Source organism: Macaca fascicularis, chromosome 2 (assembly GCF_037993035.2).
Source record: "Macaca fascicularis isolate 582-1 chromosome 2, T2T-MFA8v1.1".
Lineage (NCBI taxonomy): Eukaryota > Metazoa > Chordata > Mammalia > Primates > Cercopithecidae > Macaca > Macaca fascicularis.
The window spans coordinates 189,002,082-189,024,891 of NC_088376.1; the positions used below are offsets into that span (position 1 = coordinate 189,002,082).

At 34.4% G+C, this 22,810-nt stretch overlaps 1 long non-coding RNA gene across 1 annotated transcript in view; it reads left to right on the forward strand.

The window, feature by feature from the left end:
* The window catches only part of LOC123571750 (uncharacterized), a 46,907-nt gene extending 28,475 nt beyond the window's left edge, over nt 1-18,432 (forward strand). Inside the window, exons 4-5 of the long non-coding RNA XR_006695950.3 lie at nt 14,381-14,541; nt 17,809-18,432. This is a non-coding gene — a long non-coding RNA (uncharacterized lncRNA). The remainder of the gene's footprint in view (nt 1-14,380; nt 14,542-17,808) is intronic.
* Nucleotides 18,433-22,810: the final 4,378 nt, after the last annotated feature.

Below are 22,810 nucleotides of genomic sequence, written 5' to 3' on the forward strand. Positions count from 1 at the left end.
CTCACCGAGGTGACTTACGTCGCATGTAAAGAACACCCAGCTTGGAGAACCTGGACCTTTTATGATGGGCTGAAAGCAAATCTGACCAACTTTTGCTGTGGAAGAAGGCATATGTTTTAATGCTGGACAATGAACAAATCCACCTCTTTCTCTGAAGAGATATGCTATCTCCCAAGGCTTCTCTATGTAAACATACTTGAAAAAGTGGTTTGGAACAAAAGGGCAGTAAACACCTCCATTTTCAAAATGTGCAGACATGCTAAAGACTCGTGGAGAATCGTCTTCTAACAACCACTTCTTACAATTAATAACCTTTTCTTTTTATATTCTTAACACAAAATTAGTCCATTCAATTTTATTCAATAAAAATATGGATTGTAGTAGCGCTGTTACGTAGAAGAATGTGAAAACAGTGGGCTTACCAGACGTGAGCATATGAGTACAGAGTAATGGGTCTGGGGCAACTGAGGTTATAAGTGGTTGGGGCACACTAGTCTACTAGTAAGGCATTGTTCTATGTAATGCCGCTGGGCACCTACAATGTGTTGAACACTGTTTTTGTTTGGGGGCATACAAAAGCTAGAAAGCCGGCACAGAAAGTAATTATAAGGCCTTTTAACAAGAATGCAGATATGGAAGTATTTCAGATAAGGGACTAACTCTGAAGAGAGTAAGGAACATATGTCTTTACTTTGGTCTTGAAAATAGAGTGTAAGTTTTCCAAGGATAATCCAGTTGAGAGGGGTAGAAAATTACATGAATAAGAAATGTGAGTAAAGGCAAATATCGACAGGGTACTTCTGGAAATATCTGGTAGCTTCACTGAAATAAAGTACAGATGAGAGAATGTCATAGGAGGTACAACTGGGTAGGTGAGTGTGGCCAGCCCAAGACGAGCCCCACGCCAAGTATCATAACTTATGCTATGAAGTTTGGGCTTTATCTCTACGTTTAAGGGAAAATTTGAAAGATTCATGTGTAACAGTATGGCATAATCCATTTGCATATGGTAAAACTTCTTGATTATTATAAAATAAACATGTCAGAGAAGAAAATATTGAAGTTAGAGAGACAGTTAAAAGGAAAATAAAATTATACTTGTGAAATATACTAGAGGGCAGGATCAAGGTAATAGAAAGGAGTGGAATATATTAGAGACTTTAGAGGTAATCTTTTGAAACCGAATGGGAGAGTGTCTGTATAAGAGGAGCAGGAAAAACATCAACAATGACACTCATGTTTTAAAATTTGTTCACTGGAAAATGGCCAACCAATTTCACATTGATGATGATGTCACTTTTATGGTGGTAGATATTTTTTTTTTACAAAGTATCTAAAAATAAACTTATCAAATATTGCAAGGTAAAGAATGCCCTTGAATTGATGTTATGACCTTCCACTTTCCCATTCTGCTTTATGCACTTGTAAATATTGTAGAAATTATATAGATGATATAAAACTATTCTCTATACCCAATATTATACATATTTAAAATAATATCCTGCAAAATGAAATTATTTTTGGACTTTTTTTCTTGCATATAACTATTGTAACTTTATTTGAATCAACTGAAAGAAGAATAAAGCTATTTACTATAAATTATAAGATTTTAAAAATATAGATGAAGTACTCTGATAACCACCAAAAAACCATAGCTTTGTTTAATAAATCTGAAACCACATATTTATCAAATAAGTATGAAAATTGCAGCTTTGTTAAACAATTTTGAGACCAAATATCTTCATTCCTATACACAGAGACTATTAATATTGCCATGATAGTCTCAATGCAGTAGATAAGAAAGAAAAACTTTATATACAGTAATCACTGACTTCATGCGGAGATAAAAAAAATACAAAGAATCCTTGCAAATAATTAAACGTCCTAATTCTGGAGAGTCTTTGATTAATATATTGGAAAGCAAGGCACCTTCAGAGTCTTGGAAGGTGGCACTGTGATAATACCACAGCTGATCTTTCATTGTTCTAACTGAAGATTAATTATCTCCTTTCCTCCTATAATATCCGTTTAGTGCCTTATAAATTGGATCCACCTATTAGCACTATTCATTTATTTCCTGTGAAGATGGTATAAGCTTTATGTACTTGAGTGTTAGATTTAGTATTACCTTTCATTTCCTTCTTCGCTAAATACACGTTCTTCTAAATAGCTTTATTGTAATATCACTTCACATGCCTGCCCCACCACACTGAAGAGACACAAATGCAGTATACACACTCATACATTAATACAAAAGATCGTTTCTTTCTTTTCTTCGTTGCTTCATATTTGTTATATTTTTCAAGGTTGGAAAAAGTATCCCAAAATGTGAGAAAGATGATTATAACTTTCATAATTTGTTGTTAGCTCATGTGATTTCTCACTAACACATGTTAATAGGGAGAGACAAATAAACTGGGCTTCAGTAACTACCAATCTTACAAATTTAGGCAGGTCTAGGGCACTCGATTAGGCAAGGCATCATGTTTTATAAGGTACAATATTCTTGTTCTACTTCCATGTTGAAAAGGGAGGCGGAGCTTGCAGTGAGCTGAGATCCGGCCACTGCACTCCAGCCCGGGTGACAGAGCGAGACTCCGTCTCAAAAAAAAAAAAAAAAAAAAAAAAAAAAAGAAAAGTCATAGAATTAGGCTGGTGTGATAGGGCAGTAAGCAATGTAGTCAAACAAGTGCCTCTTATATTTCTAAGTCATTTTACCTAATTGTTGTCCACTCCACAAGGAGACTGGGAAAGTGGGGGTGGCAAGAATGAATCAGAGTCCTAGCCCCGTGGCCAAATAATTGCACCACTCATTGGTATGATTCTGGACCCAGATGGACTGCCCACAATACAGGCAAGAAAGTGACCAGGACAAAGGAAGACGTTGGATTATTTAGTAGTATCTTTATGACCTCTATTAAAATGAACATTTGTCCAATCTTCACATGGCAGAGCTGTATTCTGAGCTTAAAATATAATAGAAATAACAATAATGTAAGAGATCACAGAAGAAAAGCAATAAACAGAATTCATTATAAATAGCTAAAATCTGTTTTAGGCTTCTTTTTGAGTTCACCAAGCTTCTAAGGAATAATGAACTATGCAGTGGTGTGTTAAAGCAGGTGTGCCTGGGAGTTAGCCTAAGTGGGTTTAAGTATCACCTCTAATATTACTAGCTGTTTAACTTGGGTAAATCATTTACATTCTTTGTACTTTATTACTTCATCTACAAAATGAGTTAGAGAATAACTTACTTTATAAAGGAATCACATGAGCTAAAAAATATAGTGCTTAGAATAGCATCCTCTCAACCCATGGTGCTCATTTAATAAATGTTATTTAATGTTAGTAGTGTCACCATAAAATGAAATTTTATATTCACTAATTCTACATGTGGAGTCTTAGATCAACATTACTGAGAGTACCATCATGACCAATGAAATGGAAAATACTCTTTAACTTGGTAATGAAAAAAAAAAAATCTAACCCCTAGAGCCTGTGAATAATTTGCTAATGGCTTCTTCTAGTGTTGCAAGCCACAAAACTTTCTGTTTAAAAATAAAAAGATAAGAAAATAAATCTGTGTAAATTCTCAAACATTTGTTCATATCCTGCTTGTCCTAAAGATCTTGAGCTCCAGTTCCCCTTCCATATGAAACTAGTGGGCTTGTTGTCCTAAAGATTATTGCTGACCATGTAGTTTGTATGTTCCGTATTGAAGCAGTTTGTTGAGTTGATTTTCTTTCTCCCTGTATTCTTGTTATTCACTTGTAGAGAAATACATACTTTCAGAATTATTTCCCACTCCGGTTATAGGTTTCTGTTCTCTCTTTGAGTACTTTCTCTGATTTGGCAGCAAGAAATATTGAGGTCCTACAGGGCAGGGGTATTGTCTATTTTTATAGTGTTATTCTCTTGTGAGGCTGTTATTCAATTTAAAGAATAAATTGCATTCTGTGTGAAATGCCTCAAGGCAAGGTTGACCAGATGACCCAGGTTTGTAGACTTCTATTTTTTAAAAATATACTTTTGGTTACTGTCCTTTTGGAATGGAAATATGTTCCATGTTTCTAGTCTGCGGTGGTTCATCTTAATATTTTCAGTTCCAGATCATAGAAATGCGGAGATATAGAAAACCCATCCTCACATTTTCTAATATTTTCTCGTGTTGCTAAGGCTTTTGAAAAAATTTTGGAGTCAAAGCTGAAAGCTGATCTGGTTACGCTGACATTTTTATTATGGCATTTACTTTTTAGAACAATTTACACTCTTAAAGGAAAGAATAAGGGTTTTTAAAAACAATTTTTGTAAAAACTAAGAAGTTAGGTAATTTGAAAACCTGATATATGAATTTAGGAATATTTTTATATTAAATACAAATATCTTCATTACCCAGCCCAGAAGAAAATCTGGCAGTGAAGGGGACTTTCAATCTTTCAAAGTGTTAAGAAAATTTTAGCATCTTTATATAGATGATTCGCCCATGATTTGAAAATGCTAGAGACAGTTTTCCTTCCTGGGAAGTCACTGAAAAATCTTCTGCAATTATTTTTGCATCTAACCCCTTACTGAAATGTTACTGATAACCCACTGAGACTCATGGTATCAATTAAAAACTGACCAAAAGACTGAGAATACAACCAGGATTATGTGTTTGGCGACTTGGTGAGTTATTACATCTGCTTTCCTTTTTATAGAATACAAAAATTTTGTTTATGTTGTATAAAATATTTTTGGAGTAAAGTAATTTCAGGAAGGTCATGAACTTAGCAAAATTTCCAGTTAATTAATTGCATATCTGACTCTTTCCTTTTTAAATTTGTATTAAACTGCTTATGTCTCCATTTGAGAATTGTACATTGAAGGAACATATTTCAGGATACTATTTACATTTAAATAAGGTTTGAAGTACTTGGCATAGAAGTAGAGTTTTTCAAATAAGAATGCATCCTACTGTGAAAAGGAGGATTTTGCTAGTTTCTAAAATTTAGAAAAGAGTTATCTTAAACTACTTACTCTCAAAGGGACAATTTCACATGCTCATACAATCATGGGGGTAAACAATCCTGCCATTTCAGTTCATTAACCAAATTACTTTGAATAAATGAAGCAATGTTTTGCTGGAAAATGGACACAGTCTGATACCAGAGTTTGAAAGACTGTTTTCTTACTATAACACACATCATTTTCAAGCTTTAACAAATCATTTTAATGACAATGTAATTAACTTTCAATGGAGAGAATTTGCAGATAGTGCTGAAATTCTAGTTTTATTTTAAAGAATAGACTTCTAGTGATTGCCAAGTGTAAGAATATTTCTTTAATTGATGCAAAGTAGAGAATTAAACTGATCGTCTAGATTCTATTTTTAAAAACTATAAAAACATTGACCTTTAAATGATTAGTTTTATGAACTTTTTGTTACCAATTCATATAGAAAACCTAATAACTAATTCATTCCCAGTGAAGTGGGAATTGAATAAATGGACATTAATAGTTATAAATGTATAAAAATTTCACCAGGGAAGATTCATTCAGTCTTCATCAGATAGAAATATATCTCAATTAGCTATAACATTTAAGTGGGGAGAGAAGTCACAAGACAAAGAGAGTAAAATGCCTGGGAATGAAAATTACAAACTTTGTCACAAAATTATTAACTTCCTGGTCTTCAGTTTCAGCAATGAGGGAGTATCACATTACTTTGTTTTTAGGAGAGGCCAGTAATATAAAACACTGACCCAGATTCTCATTCTATAAAACTCTGTGGGAGAACTGTACTCCACTGGTAAAATTCAGTCTGTAGAAACATAACCACAATTATTAGATACTTTTCTGTAAGCTAAATTAATTCCCTGGTTGTTTACATAGAAAAAAAAGTTCTTTGAAACTATTCAAGAGAAAAATAGACTAAAGAGAAATCTCTATAGTGATAACTTCTACTTCCTTCACATCGTTGTTGATACAATCTTTCCCTTTCTCGGAATAGTTTCTACTATGCTCATTTTGATTCTGAAAATGAAATTCCCATGCACTGGCAAAGGCCAATCATTTAGCCCAGGAAGACTGTAAATTTAGATTCAGTAAGGCGTCTCTTTCCTCTGTTACAGTTTTACATACAGAGAAGCTAAACCACAGCCATCTATGCTCTCTTTGAGAAACAAATATATCAGCCTATTGGATTTCAATTTGTTGAAATTAGAAACTCCAAACTTAATTTTGAAAGCCCTATGGTTTTACTTACTCAATAACTTTGGAAATTTCTTCTTTCACACTTTTATTTAAATGTTATAAATTCTGTCTGAGCAGTGATTTTGTCAGTTTGAGAAAGTGAAAAGAATATAGTGGTGGTAATTGGAAGATTTGGTTCTAATCCTAGTTTTGCCACTAGCTGACTTTTCTACATTTTTCAATGCACTTCAGTTCCTTGGGCTTAATTATCTTCCTTAGTTGAATAAGAAGGTTGGATAAAATGATTTTTTTGTTTTTGGCTTCCACCTCCTCGGCTTGCACCTGCTGTGATTCTCTCCAATACTAAGGCTACTTGTTTTGAGAGGCTTTAAGTTTTAAGCAGAGCTCCTTATTATTATTTATTATATTTATTGTAATTTATTACTATTTATTATATAGTTTATTTTTCATTCAGTTCCTGATTGTTGTGCACTTTGTGATATACAGACGAAGTTCATATTTCTTATATTTAAGTTACAGAAGCAGAAATCTGACTATGTTAATATACTTAACAAATATGTATTGATGCCTATCAGGCTCCAGGCAGGCTATTAATAGGCTTAGGATACATCGTTAAATAAAATAAGCAAAATTCACCGCTTATATTTTACTGAAGAGAGAGAGAGACAAGAAAGAAACAAACCACCATGCTAATAAACAACAAAAATATATGAAACAAAAACCCCCACAATCCTATGTTAGAAATTCAGGTATGTTGTGAGAAAAAGAAAGAACAAGTAGAGGAATCACTGCAATGTGTCTTATTGAACAGGGCAGACTAGGGTTCATCAAGAAAGAAAAGTTAGGAAAAAAAAACTTGAAGGAAATGACAGAGTAAAAAAGTCAACGTCCAGGGAAGAACATTTCCAGCAGTTGTAACAACTAAGTTCAGATTCTAATACGGGGATGGGTGTGTTGTAAGTTGGTATAATTGGGGCTAGGTGAGCAAAAATAAATAAATAAATAAAAAGAAGTAAAAAGTGTGAATGACTGATTTTTTTTAAAAGGTTGGAATAATTTAAGCTTCCTTTCTCCATACCCTTTATAGTACTGACTACCAAAATACCCACTCTGGGTTGTGCTGTGTGACTTGCTTTGGACAATACAGCAGCAAAATAGATTCAAATGGTGGCTAGTAAAAGTCCCTTTCTTTTGGAACTCTGACTCTGCCATGGAACAAGCCCTCGCTAAGCTGTGGGACAAGAGCTGAGTCATTCAGCGGAGGCCTTCCTAGGCTAGACAGCCCTGGTTGACCTACCAGCTGACAGCAGATGCTGCACAGCTGACCCCTGGATTCATGAGAACTAATAAAGTGTGGTTTAAAAATAGTTTAGAGGTGGTTTGTTTTGCAGGAGTAACTAATAAGAAGTTATGCCAGTGACGTAGTGGAAATTGAGGGTAAATCCTGTGGGACCCTATTAGGCATTGTAAACATTTTGGCTTTTACTCTAGGTAAAATGAGAAGCCATTGACAAGTTTCAAGTAGCATATGAAACAATCTTTTATTTCAAAATGCCTACTCTAGTTGCTGTATGTATACTTCTTCATTCCAATTCTTTCTTCCCTCGCCCTTTCTTATTCGGAACTTCAGAGCGCAGAACAGCGATTGGTACCTAATGTGGGACGTTCGCCCCAATTCAAAACGAGAAATATTTCTGTTAATTTAACTTGAATTTAGCCGTTTTTTCTTGTGGATAGAAAATTTTGTTCTGACTTTTCATTTTTCTTCCAAGGAGTTATTTATATTCCCTTTTGCTCGAGGATGACTTCTTTATGTCAAATACGACCTTCTCATCTAATTTTCATGTTTAAGAGCGCTATCAGCTTTCTATGGGAGTGATAGTCTCATGCATATTATGAGAAAAGAGCACAGGGAGGTAGAACCTAGGACATCTTTCTAATATTGTGGAATCCAGAATCCCTAGGAATAATGATGAAATGGCTTCTAATAGTCTCAAATTTTGTGTACTTCTAATAATCTAAGAAACAATTTTCCCATGGCACTTAATTTTTCACACAAAGTTTAATATGGTATGCAAAGTAATATTTCTTGGACACTTTTAGCAACAAATATCCACAGCATTTGTTTAGAGCTCCTGATCTTCCTTGTCACCGCTATAAGACAAAGACCTCATGGCTTCAAAGAATTTTTTTGGTTTGAAAAGAGTTATTTAAGGAACATTTTTAGCATAGGGTTAGTCTTTTCTAAGTGTAAATAAAATTGTACCTCTATATTAATTCCCTAAGTTATTGAAATAATAATTACATAATTATGTATAATTTAGAAATAATTACATCTAAATTCTATATTAATAATTTGTTTAATCTCTTAATAGCCTCCCTCTCTGTTATTCTCCTCCTCTCTTGTTCTTGTGACCTAGCTATCAGGTTATCATTTACCTAAGAAATAAAAAATTCTAAAGAGCCTTAATTCTTAGAAAATCAGTGTAACAAATTGAGATAGCACTGAGGTGAATATCAGAGAACCTGAACTTGAATCCTGGTTCAATCATATAGTAGGGGACCTTGAGCAAGTTATCAATTAATTTCTTTCTCCTTTATAATAGACATTTAAAACTGTTATTGACTTTTTTGTAAATATTAGTCAATAAAATGCAAATTTGTCTTTGTAAAATAAAACTTTTGTATTTTATTAATATTTACAACCACCATTCAAAGAAAACATTATTTGCAGCTAAGCTATATTTCCAGATATAAGAAAATTCCAATTATAAGATAATTATGTATTTCCTTAAAGAGAATATAAAAAGTTTATCTGATCAATATTAAAAAATAAGCTATTAAGGTTGTTGATGAAATAGTCAAGTGTCTAGTGTAGGCAGTCTGGGCATTAAGATACCCTATTAAAGAGGCTAATCAAATCAAATTTTAATTTTCTCACATTGAATAAGACCAGAAATTGACAGCTGAGAGCTGGTATACTCTGACCTCAGAGTCCCACATTCCTTATATTTTTCTGCTCTGCCATACTTTCTGTGAGGCATTCATTCTCAATGTTATCATTTTGTATTTCAAAAGATAGTTCTTCCCTCTTCCTCCCACTCTCCACACGAATAGCTTCTGCACTTCTGGCATGAAGAAGAGCACAACAAAATGACAAAATTCTGTGCCAATAGATTCTGCACAGTTTTAAAGGTCTTTCCTGGAGTTCGTACTCAGAAATTCCTGATGAAATCTCATTGGCCATAAATAGAAGAGAGCTGGGAGATATAATTGTTTTAGTTGGGCTTATGCCTGTTTTTTACAAAATACAGGTTCTCTTGGTAAGAAGAAAAATGAAAAGAAAAATAAACATTAGATAGTACAATGATTAACTTACGTGTTGACTTGGTTAGGCTATGGAGCCCAGTTTTTTGGTCAAACACAGGTGTGGATGTTGCTGTGAAGGTATTTTTTTTTAGAAGTGATTGACATTTAAATCAGTAAAATTTGACTAATCTAAATTACCCTCCATTACATGGGTTGACCTCATCCAATCAGTTGAGAAATACTGAGTTTCCCTAAAGAGGAAGAAATTCTGCCCCTGAACTTCCTTGGCACTCAAGACTGCAACATCAACTCTTCACTAGGTCTCCATACTGCTGGTCTGCTCTGCAGATTTTGGATAGAACTTATTGATTGTCTCTGGAGAACTCTGACTAATACAAATTTTGGTACTGAGATTGGTTTTAGGAAAACTAAATCTTAAGGATGAGTTTTCTGAATTGGTTCTTGGGTTTCTAGAATCAATTCTCTCACTCAATTAGATTTAAAGGCACTATTTCTAGCAGGAAAGAGGACACTGATAGCCATGGTGTGATGTGTCAATAGAAATATGCAACATATCATCATTGGATATGCCTGTTTAAATACTCATAAAAGGCAGGTTTTTGGGTGACTATGTATTTGATATCTTAGAAGATTTTTGTCAAACTAATAAGTAAAATGAAATTGACTGGTTGTTCCTAATTGTACTGAAAAAAGTGGATACACAAAAGTATGAGCTCAAAGGGTTGAATTTCCAGCTAAGGCACTGCATAAATTACCTGAAAGGTTATATTGTCTGCTTCAAAAGAAAACCTTGTCTTCTGTAATCCTAAACGAGAAAGTGCTGAAAATCAGACCCAGATTCTCATTCTATTAGTGGCTGAATTATAACACAAATTTAATTCCCAATCTCATAAGGTATCTACTGGTAAATGGAGGGCGTTGATTGGGAAGGAATAAGATCTTGAAAAGTGAAATGTGGTCATACTGTATTATAAAATTCTGATGAGGATGAGGACATTAAGCTTCTAAATTCTGCTGGGTCTTCTTTACCAGTAGAGGTAGCTATTCCCCTCTGCCCCATCTGGGGAGATTAACACTAATTTGCTTGAACAAACTGTAATGATCTTCTCTGAGACAGTTGCCTTATAAGATACTGCTGATTTACCTCCAGACACAGTTCCAGAACCCTGCTTTGCTTCTAGTCTATAACTAAACTCAAGTTACAGAAGGCCCTGAAAGGTGAAGTATTTCTGTGGCCTGCATATTTGTGTTCCCCCCCAAATTAAATAAGTTAAAATTAATCACCAATGTGGTGGTGGTAGAAGGTGGGGTCTTTGGGAGGTGGTTAGGTCCTGAGGTTGGAGGCATCATGAATGAGATTAGTGCTCTAATTAATGGGCTCCAGATCTGCCTTTCTCCCTCTACCATGTGAGGATATAGTTAGAAGATGCTGTTCTATGAACCTGCAAGTAGGCCCTCATCAGACACTGAATCTGCTGATGCTCTTATCCTGGACTTTACAGCCTCCAGAACTGTGAGAAATAATTTTCAATTGTTTACAAGATACCTAATCTAAACTATTTTCTTATGGCAACCAAAATGGACTAAGGCAGATATAAGTTGTGATTGTGAGGAGGTGTGCTGCACTCTAAACAAAATTATATGATTTAAAAATTTATCCAGTCAGAAATATGGAAAGTATGTATGGGAATAAATATTAAGAGTGTGGGATATTGGTAGAAAATACATAAAGTTGAAACAAGCCAAATTTATTGATTTAAGCCAACTAAACAAAGATTATTGATTTAATATTGCACCTTGGGGGGTTAGAAAAGTTGCTAACAGTTTGGTTAGTTGGTTAGCTGAAACATGAACAAAAGGTGACCTACACTAATTAGTTAATGTTCCAGAACTGCCTTCATATACAGTAGAAAAAAGAATCCAAAGCCTTGGGAAAATAGGAATAGAAGAGTGAATTTATCATGCAAGACCTCCTCACCCACCATAGGAAGAGTCCAGAGGACATACATATTGACACAAACATGAGAAATAAATTTGTGAGGGGAACTTCAGCCTCACTGAAGAGCTCCGTGATCACTCTTCTTTGCAGGCCAGAAATTATAGTGTGAACTGCTGACATTAAATTGGGAAACTAAAATTCAATAAAAATTATTAGATCTCACTGTGTCAGAGGCCAAGTGGTGATACTTAGTCATTAAAATAAAGGTAGATGTGGTTATTATAATGGGCACTAGAGTCAAAGTGGTACCTAAAGTAGTCTGATTCACAGAGATCTATAATATTGGCTAGTTGATCACTTTCCTAGAAGTGAAATAAATTGGAAGTCTACTAAATTCGTACTTGGTCTGTATAAGCACTATAGGAAAGTGAACAAAAGTTTAACTTGAATCATAAAAACAGACAGTCATGTCCCCTCAATCAATTCTCAGAATTGAGTCAGTTTATAAAGCCCGAATTCTTGAAGTGAAGGGAAGTGGGATAACTTTGAGGAAGCACCCAGCTACACTGCCAATAATTCTTCCAGCCTTCCCCAACAGGGATGTAAGCCTTTTATCATACAGGGTGACTGTGTATCAGGGAAAAGAGAACAATCAGGATTTTCAGAGATTACTGGACACTGACTCTGAATGGATACAATTTCCAGGAGACATCAAATGCTATGGTGATTTATCAGTCAGAGTAGGAGTTTGTGAAGGTGATGTTTTGCCTCATGTCCATTTCACAGTGGGGTTCAGTGAGTCTCCAAAACCATCCTGCAGCTATTTCCCCAGTTCCACAATGCATAATTGACATAGATATAATCAACAACTGGCAAAATCCACACGTCGCTTCCTTGACCTATAAGGTGACATCTTTTATGGTGGGAAAGGACAACTGAAAGCCACTAGAACTTCCTCTTCCTAAGAAGATAGTAAATCTAAAGCAAAATCACAGAGATTAGTGCCACCATGAGAAACTTGAAAAATTCAGGAGTGGTGACTCTCACTGTATCCCCAACCAACTTGCCTAAACAGAAAATAGATAGATTTTGGAGAGTGACAGTGGATTGCTCTAAGCTTAACACAGCAGTGACTCCAGTTGCAGCTACTGTACCAGATATGGTTTCATTGCTTGAGAAAATTAACACATCCTCTGGTATCTGATATGTAGCTATTGATTTGGCAAATAATTTTTTCTCCATCTCTGTTAATAAAAACCACCAGAGGCCATTTGCTTTCAGTTGGAAAGGCCAGTAATATACCTTTACTGTCCTACCTCAGAGTATACCCATTTCCCAGCCCTAGGCTGTTAATTTAGTTTTCAGAGAACTTGATTGCTTTTATCTCCACAAGACATCATACTGGTCCATTACAGTGATGACATTATACTGATTAGAACTAGTAAGTAAGAAGTAGTAACTACTCGAAACGTATTGGTAAGACATTTGCATGTCAGAGGATGAAAAAGAAATCCAACAAAAATTCAGGGGGATTCTGCCTCAGTGAAATTTCTAGGGATCCAGTAGTATGAGACATGTAAAGATATCCTTTCTAAGATGAGGAATAAGTTGGGCGACAGGCCTCTCCTATAACCAGGAAAGAGGCACAATGCCTAGTGAGCTGCTTTGGATTTTGGAGGCAATGTTTTCCTCACCCGGGTGTGCTTCTCTAGATGACTTACCAAGTTATCAGAAAGCTGTTAGAGTTGAGTGGGGCCCAGAACAGAAGAGGTGTCTGTAACAGGTCCACAGTGCAGTGCCATCTGCTCTGCCACTTAGACCATATTATCCAGCATGTTCTTGGTGCATAAAGTATCAGTGGCAGATAAAAATTTTGTTTGAAGCATTCATCAGGCCCCTGTAAGTGAATTACAGTGCAAACACTTCAGATTTGGGAGCAAAATTCTGCTATCCTCTGTGGATAACTACTCTCCTTTTGAGAAACAGCTTTTGGTTTGCTACTGGGCCTTAGTAGAGACTGATTACTTAAACATGGGCCATCAAGTTACCATGCAATTTATGCTGCCCTCATGAATGGGCCCACCAAGCCATAAAGTTGAGTGTGCACAGTAGCACTCCATCATCGAATGCAAGAAATGTGTGAGATTGGGCTCAAGCAGGTCCCAAAGGCATAAGCTGCCTAAAGAAACAGACCAAATGCTCATGGTCCCCACTCCTGCTACGCTGCCTTCTCTTTCCCAGCCTCTACCTATGGCCTCATAGGGAGTTCCCTGTGATCAGCTGACACTGGAAGAGAACACTGGGGCCTGGATTTCAGATGGTTCTGGATGATATTCAGTACCACCTGAAAGGAGACAGATGCAGCACTAAAGTCCCTTTCTGGAACATCCATGAAGGATGATTTAAAAAAAAAAAATTCCAGTGAGCAGAAATTTAAGCAGTGTGCCTGGTTATTCATTTTGCTTGGAAAGAGAAATGGCAAGGTATGTGATTGTACATGAATTCAATGATTCAGATGGATGGTTAAAAACTTGAAAGTAACATAATCAGAAAATTGATGACAGGGAGGTCTGGGGAAAGGATATGTGGATATACCTCTCTGAATAGGAGAAAAACATAAAAACATTTGTGTCCCATGTGAATGCTCGCTAAAGTATGACCTCAGCAAAGGAGGATTTTAATAATCAAGTGCAATTAAGTATGGTTTAAGGATATGTGTGTGGTTGCCAAGTTGACAAGGGTTAGACTCTGATGGTTAATTTTGTGTGTTAACTTAGGTTATGATGCCCAGTAGTTTGGTCAAATACCAGTCGGGATGTTGATATAAAGGTATCTTTAAAATGTGGTTAACATTTAAATCAGTAGACTTTGAGTAATCCAGATCACCCTGCATAATAAGTGATTGGCTTCATCCATCAGTTGGAGACCTTAAGAATAAAGACTGAAGTCCTTCAAAGAGGAAGAAATTCTGCCTCTGGACTGCCTTAGGACTCAAGACTGCAACATCAACTCTTCCCTGGGTCTCCATGCCACTGGCCTGCCATGCAGATTTTAGACTTGACAGTGAGTCCAAATCTCAGGTGAGCCAATTCTTTAAGGTTAATCTACCTATACATACACACACTATTGGTTTCATTTCTCTGGAGAGTTCTGAATAATACAATGTCTGCCACAATAAAGAATTGAAATTTTTACTTTACATACTTCAGCAGTATTTGGTTTTTATGTTTTGCCATTATAATTAGAAATTTTATATTTTATATTTTTCAACGATAATGCACTTAAAATTCAAGATAATATCACTTTTTTAGAAGAAGAAATTAAGTCTCTTGATTGGCTAAGTGAATTATTTTTCAAAATGATATAAACATTAAATGTCAAGTTCAGGACTGACACTAATGATCTGGAGTTACAACTATCACAGTGGCTTTCCAAGGGGCAGTTTTCACTTACACTATTAGGTGTGACTCGGGCAAGATTACTGATTTTCTATAAAGTGGGCATAATAATTGTATCTAAAGCAAAGGGTAATTTCACAGTTGATTGAGATTTGTATACTGAGGACTTTGGACAGTGTCTGAATGTACCATATATATATATATATATATATATATATATATATATTTTTTTTTTTTTTTTTTGAGACGGAATCTCGCTCTGTCGCCCAGGCTGGAGTGCAGTGGCCGGATCTCAGCTCATTGCAAGCTCCGCCTCCCGGGTTCCAGCCATTCTCCTGCCTCAGCCTCCCGAGTAGCTGGGACTACAGGCGCCCGCCACCACGCCCAGCTAATTTTTTTTTTTTGTATTTTTAGTAGATACGGGGTTTCACCATGTTAGCCAGGATGGTCTCGATCTCCTGTACCATATATTTAATAAATGATATTAATGCCTCCTACTTAAATGTAACTATTTTTTCTATTATGTCCATGATTTTTATTAAAAAATAATCTTTATTTTACCAAAAGTTATACTAATTTTTTGATGGACTTCATTTTTTTGCTTTTCAAAAAGAGTCTTTTAAGTGATTAGTATTAATTGAGAAATCTTTTAAAGTAAAATCTAGAAGGGCTATTGTAAAATTTAATTATGTAATATTTGCGGATATGGCAAGATTTTGTCTGGACACCTTGAGTTTAGGATGGGTCATGGGGAGAGAGAATCAGTGAAGGTTGTGTGCCAAGCATAAATTCATGCTTCCAAATGGTCTAAGAATGCCTTTAGTCTTTTTTTTAATGCTCCATTTTTTAATATTTAGAAAGCATTTTGGGAGTGTTTTCATCAGTAACTTTCCCCAAAGACCCCTTTGGAAAATGATTGACATTTGGCAGACATCCTTTATTGTGTCAAGGCTTTATTATGATCCCTTTAGTTTCAGGAATAGAAAAAAATTCAAAGTATGTACTTGTGTACTATTCCTAAAGGTAATAATGAGAGGATTAAATACAATCAGTTTTCTGGAGTCAATCACAGCCATAAATATGCTATTGAACATATGTTGGAACAGCCTCTAAGGTTTCGGGGAATGAAGAATGAGCTAAAGATTGTTTTTACTCCAAAATCTCTTCTATTCAACAGCAAAAAGCATTTGGAAGATGTTAAAAATTGTACATTCAGATTCAGTAGCCACGAGTATCATTGAAGTTTTGGCTGCTGAAATCCGACTTGAATACTGTCACATATGTGTAATGATATATTTTCTCAAAATCAGAGTTTCAGAATACAGTAATGCTAGAAACAACTTTATGATTTCTGATAACCCTTTCCTTTACAAGTTTTGCTGGTTGGTAGCTTGGTTATCACTTTTCAGAACAAAATAGAACCCCTTTCATATATCTAACTTCTAAAAGTACCTGACCGTGTTTACTGGAAGTATTGAACCTACCAGCAGCATTAATACTGTTGTTCTCTGTCCCTTCCTTATACATCTTTTAAAATTTTATTTCCAGAACTCTGCACTTGATGACTTCCTTCCTAATCTACTGATTCCTCATTCTCAGTTGCCTTTGCTGGTTCCTTCTTTTTTGCCTGAGCCATTAAAAGATTGGCATGGCCCAAAGTTCAGATTTTAGATTTTGTGTGCGTGTGTGTATGTGTATGTGTGTGTGTACATGTGTGTGTATGTGTGTGTGTCTGTGTGTGTTACAGACCCATGGTCATCTCCTCCAGTCTCATAACTTTAAATATTATTTAAAAGCTGATGACTTCCCAATTTTTAACACCCTTGGTCAGACTGTGCTCTCAAACCACAGACTCATATTTAATTGTCTACTTAACATCTCCATTTCACTGTCTAATAGACATCCACAATGCAGCATGTTTAAAACATTGTAAAATTTCAAATATTCTGTCCTTATACCGCTCCTTTACTTCCTGCTTCCTGAAAATCTGCTTTACTTCCATGCTTGTAGTCGTTTAAGCAGAAACCTTTGGAACAGTAATTATCTTTTTTCTTTTTCTTACATTGTATATCCATTCTGTTTAGGAAATGATGATGACTCTATCTTTAAAACATATCCACTGCTGTTATTTCCCTTTTCAGAATCACCACAATCTCTTGCCTGGATACTTGACTATCCTTCTAAAATATGTGATAAAATGGCCGACGTGGTCTCTCGTGGTCTGCCTTTTGCCCCTGCCCCACCTGGCTCTTCCTGCCATTTTTCATAAGCTCAGTCGGCTTCAGCACATTGGCTTCCTTGATGTGTGAACATTACCAGATATGTTCCTGTTTTAAGATTTTTGCTCTATCTATTCTGAAATGTTCATCTTCCAGATATCTATTTGGCTAAACTCATCTCCCTGTTTAAATCTCACCATTTCAATGAGGCTTGCCCTCATCATAATTAATATTAAGTCCTGCCTCTCCCTTCTATCCTTCCCTGCTGCCTCCCATTCCTGACACCGGCCTTCTGATCTTCTTTACCATGCTTGATTATTTTCATTTTTTTTCCATAGAATCATTCACTTTTAATGCCTTTCCCCAACGAGAATATAAGTTTCTTGGTTATCTGTGATTCTGTTCACTAATGTATCTAGCACCTAGAATAGTGCTTGGCACTTAGTAGACATTCGAACCAATTTTCGTTAGAAAGAATAACAAATGAACATGAGAAGACCAGAAAGTATGCATATTCTGGCCAAAATCTTACCTGCAAGCAACAAAAACCAAGTAGGCAGAGGGGGTTTGAATGGTACAGTACAGACTGAGTTTCTTAAAAGAAAGGAAAAAATGAAGAAGACAGTAGTTTGAAAGAAAAGAGGTATTTTTTTCTTTGCAAATCAACCAAGTCATTTATTATCGCTTATACATTTAACTTTTTTTATGCAACTGTGTTTAAATTTTTCAGATTATTTATCATGGAGAACAAAATTATGTGCTTTTGTACGAAAGGGAAGAAGAAACAATAACAGGCCTAGGGAAACAATAGGACCACATAGAACTAATGCCTACATTGCTGTGATCTGAGGAGTGACCAAAACCCCAAAGCTAAGAGGACTTCAAAGATAACAACTTCAAAGCACCTGAGTTTTCAAACTGGATATAATGTCTGGGGTGATCTGGCAGATTTTGAAAGGATAACATTCTGCCTGAGTTATGATAAGACTTCATAAAGATTTATGTGTTTCTTGAAGTTTATGATTTGTATATTTCCTTCATCTTTCCTTTCACTTGTTGTTATAAATTGCAGCTGTTATTGTATGCATTTTTAAAGGAATGTGTGTTATATATTTTCCTGCTACAGGCTGTTTGGATGCCTTCAATCCATGAAATGTGTTCAGATCTTGAAAAATTAATAACAGGAAGAGATTCTTTAGAAAATAGAAAAACATTAAATTATAGCATGTGATGTTAGTATCATTGAGCATCAGGAAATGATAGTTCAATGTTAAAAATCGTTGTAAGACTGAATTTTATTCTTAGTATAATACGTTTCTCTGACTGAAGTGGACCTGGGAATTAAAAAAAAAAATGAGGGAATTGAACAAACATCCAGAAGTAAATCTCTTAAAATCAGAGAGGGGAAAATCCCAAGCAAGTGAACATTGACAAAAATAAAATAAAATTTAAAAATTGCTAAATTTCTTTGAGAATTTGATATAACCTCTATGTCATGAGTAATGTCATCAAATGTATCTTATAGGTTAACCTAAGGCAAATTGCTTAACTAAATTTCTTTAAAGATTAAATAGTTTTGACTCATGTTAAAATATCTACTTTTGATGTAAATAAATGATTCAATTTATTCTTGTTACATATAATGAAAGCCAGTACATTTTGTTTTTGAATCAGTATAAAGCATTATGAAGCAATCTTAAGCATTTAGCACAATTGTTAGTTTTCGAAAAGTTGTACTTGGAGTGAGAACATGAATGTAGAGAGCTGGAGAAGGAACTAGAATTATGTCTGCTACTTTTCTGACCTGGATTATCTTATATCCACAGTATCACTATGGGGTAATGGGGATAGATAAAGTTGTTATAAGATTATTTCCATAAAAAAATTAGAATCCTTGAAAAAAAGCCATTCCAAAAAGTGAAATTCTTAGCATTTGTATGCAATTGTCCATTCTTACTTACAAAAAATAAATTTAATATAAAATTTTCTGTCTGAAGTATTCATTCCTTTGCAATTTTAATTATGTATCTCTTAAATCAACTATAAAACATGAATGTGCATGAAGTCCACTTTAAATTAACACTCAAAAATATCTAGCCTTTAATAAAATATCTAAATATGCAAATGCAGAAAAATATTTCATTGTTCTACAAACAATATGAAATTATGTATAATGTATAGCACATGTAGGGAAAAAGCTAAATTTTTATTTTATTATTTAAACTTGGTATTATTTTTTGTTTTCCTAACGCATAATAATATCACAGTTACAAAATATTTTCATTGTGAAAGAACTAAGACCATGGCGTGCTGTCTAAAGTGATTTATGATCTTCCAATGCTTAGAGTAATGTCAAGTTTCAGTTTTGGATCCCACTCTTAGAACGTGTCAAACAATTTTAAAAATACTCTAACAGTTGACTACACCTGTTTCCACTTTGCAAATCCTTTCAAGTTCATGGCACTTTGATATAAAGGGAAATATTTAACTTGTGCTTTTCTTTTTCAATCTAAAAATTGAATTTTTTTCCTTAATGTAGTTTTCTGTATGATGTATTAACATTAGTAGGAAAATAAATTGCTAAAATTAACAACGTTCTTTTATTTGATCACTTGCAAAGAGATTTTGAGAGTTCTACTTGGGTTATTTTTAAAGAAATAATTAGGCCAAAATGTGGCAAAATTCTACTAAATTATATTGTGATATTCTAATAAATCAGATCTAACACTTAATCAAAATACTTTGGGTATACATCTATCAATTTGATATATACTAAATATATACATATTCTCCATTTAAATATTTAGCGGTGTTAATGGTTACACCAAAAGTAAGACATACTTGTCATGTAGTTACTACTTCGCATTTTGACCAGCCTACTTATTTTTGGTATCTTTAAGCAGAATGAGCCACTCGTCATCTTGAGACTTTCATACGGCCTAATTGTCATTGGTGGTCCCATTTCTTTGTTTAGTTACTCAAAGTGGCCTGCAATTATGGAAACAAAGCCATCTTATTATTATTTCCCCCATTCTTAGTACATGCATTTGATTAATTCTAGATTATATTCATGATGATTCAGGGAAATACATGTAAACTGTGAAAACAACCATGATAACATAAATTTTCCTAGGAAGAAACTGTGAAGCTTATTGCAGATAAAAAATGTTTCATGGGTGCTGCAGGTAAATTTGATAATCTTTACTTACAAGAATATCAGTTTAGTCTTTATCAATTTGATTTTATGGATCCTGACTCAGCTTTCAGACACACTCTGGTTTGGTGAGGCACTTTGAGAAATTATCTTTTTCAATGCATTATGGAATTTCAGTAAAGGGTTTAACAGTGTCTTAATCCAAACAACTTAATAAGATAAATTTGAAAAAAAAAATGTTTTGCATCCAAGAAATACCCCTTAATAGAAATGTTATCGTAAAGGCAATAATTGGATGAGAAATTTCAAAACATATTATAAATATGCTCAAGAAGGTTTCTAAGGGTATAATCTAGTGTGTTATTTAGGTGCCTTATTAAAGCTATAAAGTGATTTTTTAAAAGTGAATACATATTTTAGTTTCAATAACCCATTTAAAAAATGCTTCCACAGCCCATTAAAAAACATACTTGAGAATAAGAATCGTAATTCTTATTAGCAAGAACATCATCTTAAGAGAAACTTCAGTATTCCCATGATGGATCACTTAGATTCTACTCACCAAGAATGACTTCTGTCCTAGATCTTACTGAGCCGTGTTTATACTGAGAGTTTAGGCTCTCAGTGAAATCTGCAGGCTCAAGCTGCAGTTGTTTATGCTGTACAGAGTCACATAGTGAACAAAATAGGGGGATGTAAAATTATATTTTCTTACTTATAGAAAATAAGTCAGCCTTTAAAACTCTGGAGTATTTTTGAAAGGGAGTGAAACCGTCATACTCTATAGTGGGTCTAGTGAGAAATCAATAATGGTTCCCAGGAAAATGTAAGATATACAATGTTCCCAATGATGATGGTCTTTCTTGTATCTACCAGTTAGCCCCAAAGAAAATAGTATGTATATGATGGTGCTGTTTTTGAGGGTTGAGGATCATCTTTGGGAGACATCTAAGATACTTCCAGGTATATGATAGGCTTCTGAACAATGATACCCTTAAAATGACAGATAGGCTATCTCAGGAATCCCAAGATTTTTGGTCAAATTTGTAACCATATTATTATAGCTAGATTTTTTGCAGCATCCCATTTATTCTCAGCAGCAGCATAACACTCAATCGCTTTTTCTGTTTGAGTTCATGGCTCCATTATAATAACTTCATAAGACATGTAGATGATTGAGAATAATGTTTATTTCAAATAATTCAACACTAGTTCTTCTTTTTGTTTTTCCTCCTAATTATCTTGGATTGCAATGGCTTCTTAACTTTCCCAAATGACATATACCACAAAGCATTCCACCCTAATTAACCCTTTGGTGATATAGAAAATATCTAGATATATACTCTAATATTCTATAATATTCAGCAAGAGAATCTATTCAAGATTGAAAGTTCAAAAGGAAAAAATACTCTCAGTCCAAGTAGGAAAACTTAAGATCACCTACTAGAGGATGTAAACTGCCATGATAGAGAAACAAACTCTGGGATAAATAGATGGTGTCAATTCTTTTCTAGAGGATGTACACTGCCATGATAGAGAAATGAGCTCTGGGATAAAGAGATGATGTCAATTTTTTCTCTCCTAGGATTAGCTGACTACTTTTGTATCTTTTTTTTGCTCAGGAATACTTAGGAAAATAATTTTATAAGAAAAGTTACTTTAACCATATTTTTAAAATCTTTCAATACTGTTTCTTTTAAATTAATGCAGAGCACTGTATTTAATCCCTACCTGTTTATTTTTGCCATGGCTTTCATACTGATTTTCATGTCCTATTGTCATGCTTATGGAATTATCAATTAAATCATTTAAAAATGCCATAATTTGTCAGTTCTTTTTTTTTTTTTTTTTTTTTTTTTAGTTATAAGGAACATAAATAGCACAAGTATTAGAAAAATTAAGAAAATAAAATCTGTTTTAAGAAATCATTTAGTACCATAGAATTGAGCATACAGTATGATTATGCCACAGACTATATTCACATGCATATTCAAATTAATTCTTTTCTGAACTGCACTCTTGTAAGCCACATTCGATAGTCTATATGGGATAAGTACATAATACAATTGTATGCTTTAAAAATGTGTTATAGTTCAATTTTCTCACTGATTCCAAGTGATCTTTCTGCAAAAACTTCAAATAAGATTTTAAGAAAACTTTCCTTATAATGACATTTCTTGAAAGTATTATTTGTCTACCTTGTCCTGCTATTCATTCTTCAAAATATCAAGACATCATATCTAATTTCATTTGATATTCTTTATGTCATTTGTAATTACAGCACAGTATTATCAGTGTGAGTACCCACTATTTGTTTCCTCACATATTTTTTTGCCTGTCTCACTTCTTCTGATTTAAGTAATCATGTTCACAACTTTTCTGATCTCGTCTCTTGGAGTCCTTCTTCATATTTTGTCATTCCCTTCACTCCCTTCCTTTTCTTAACTTCATGTCTATGATGTCTTGTGTGTTACTTCTTTGGCTCTATTGAACCACCTTAAATTATGCTTGAAGTCATTAATTTTGTAAGATGCCGGTAGGCCTAAGAGAGTGGCTTTTCTTTGTCACTAACATGTTA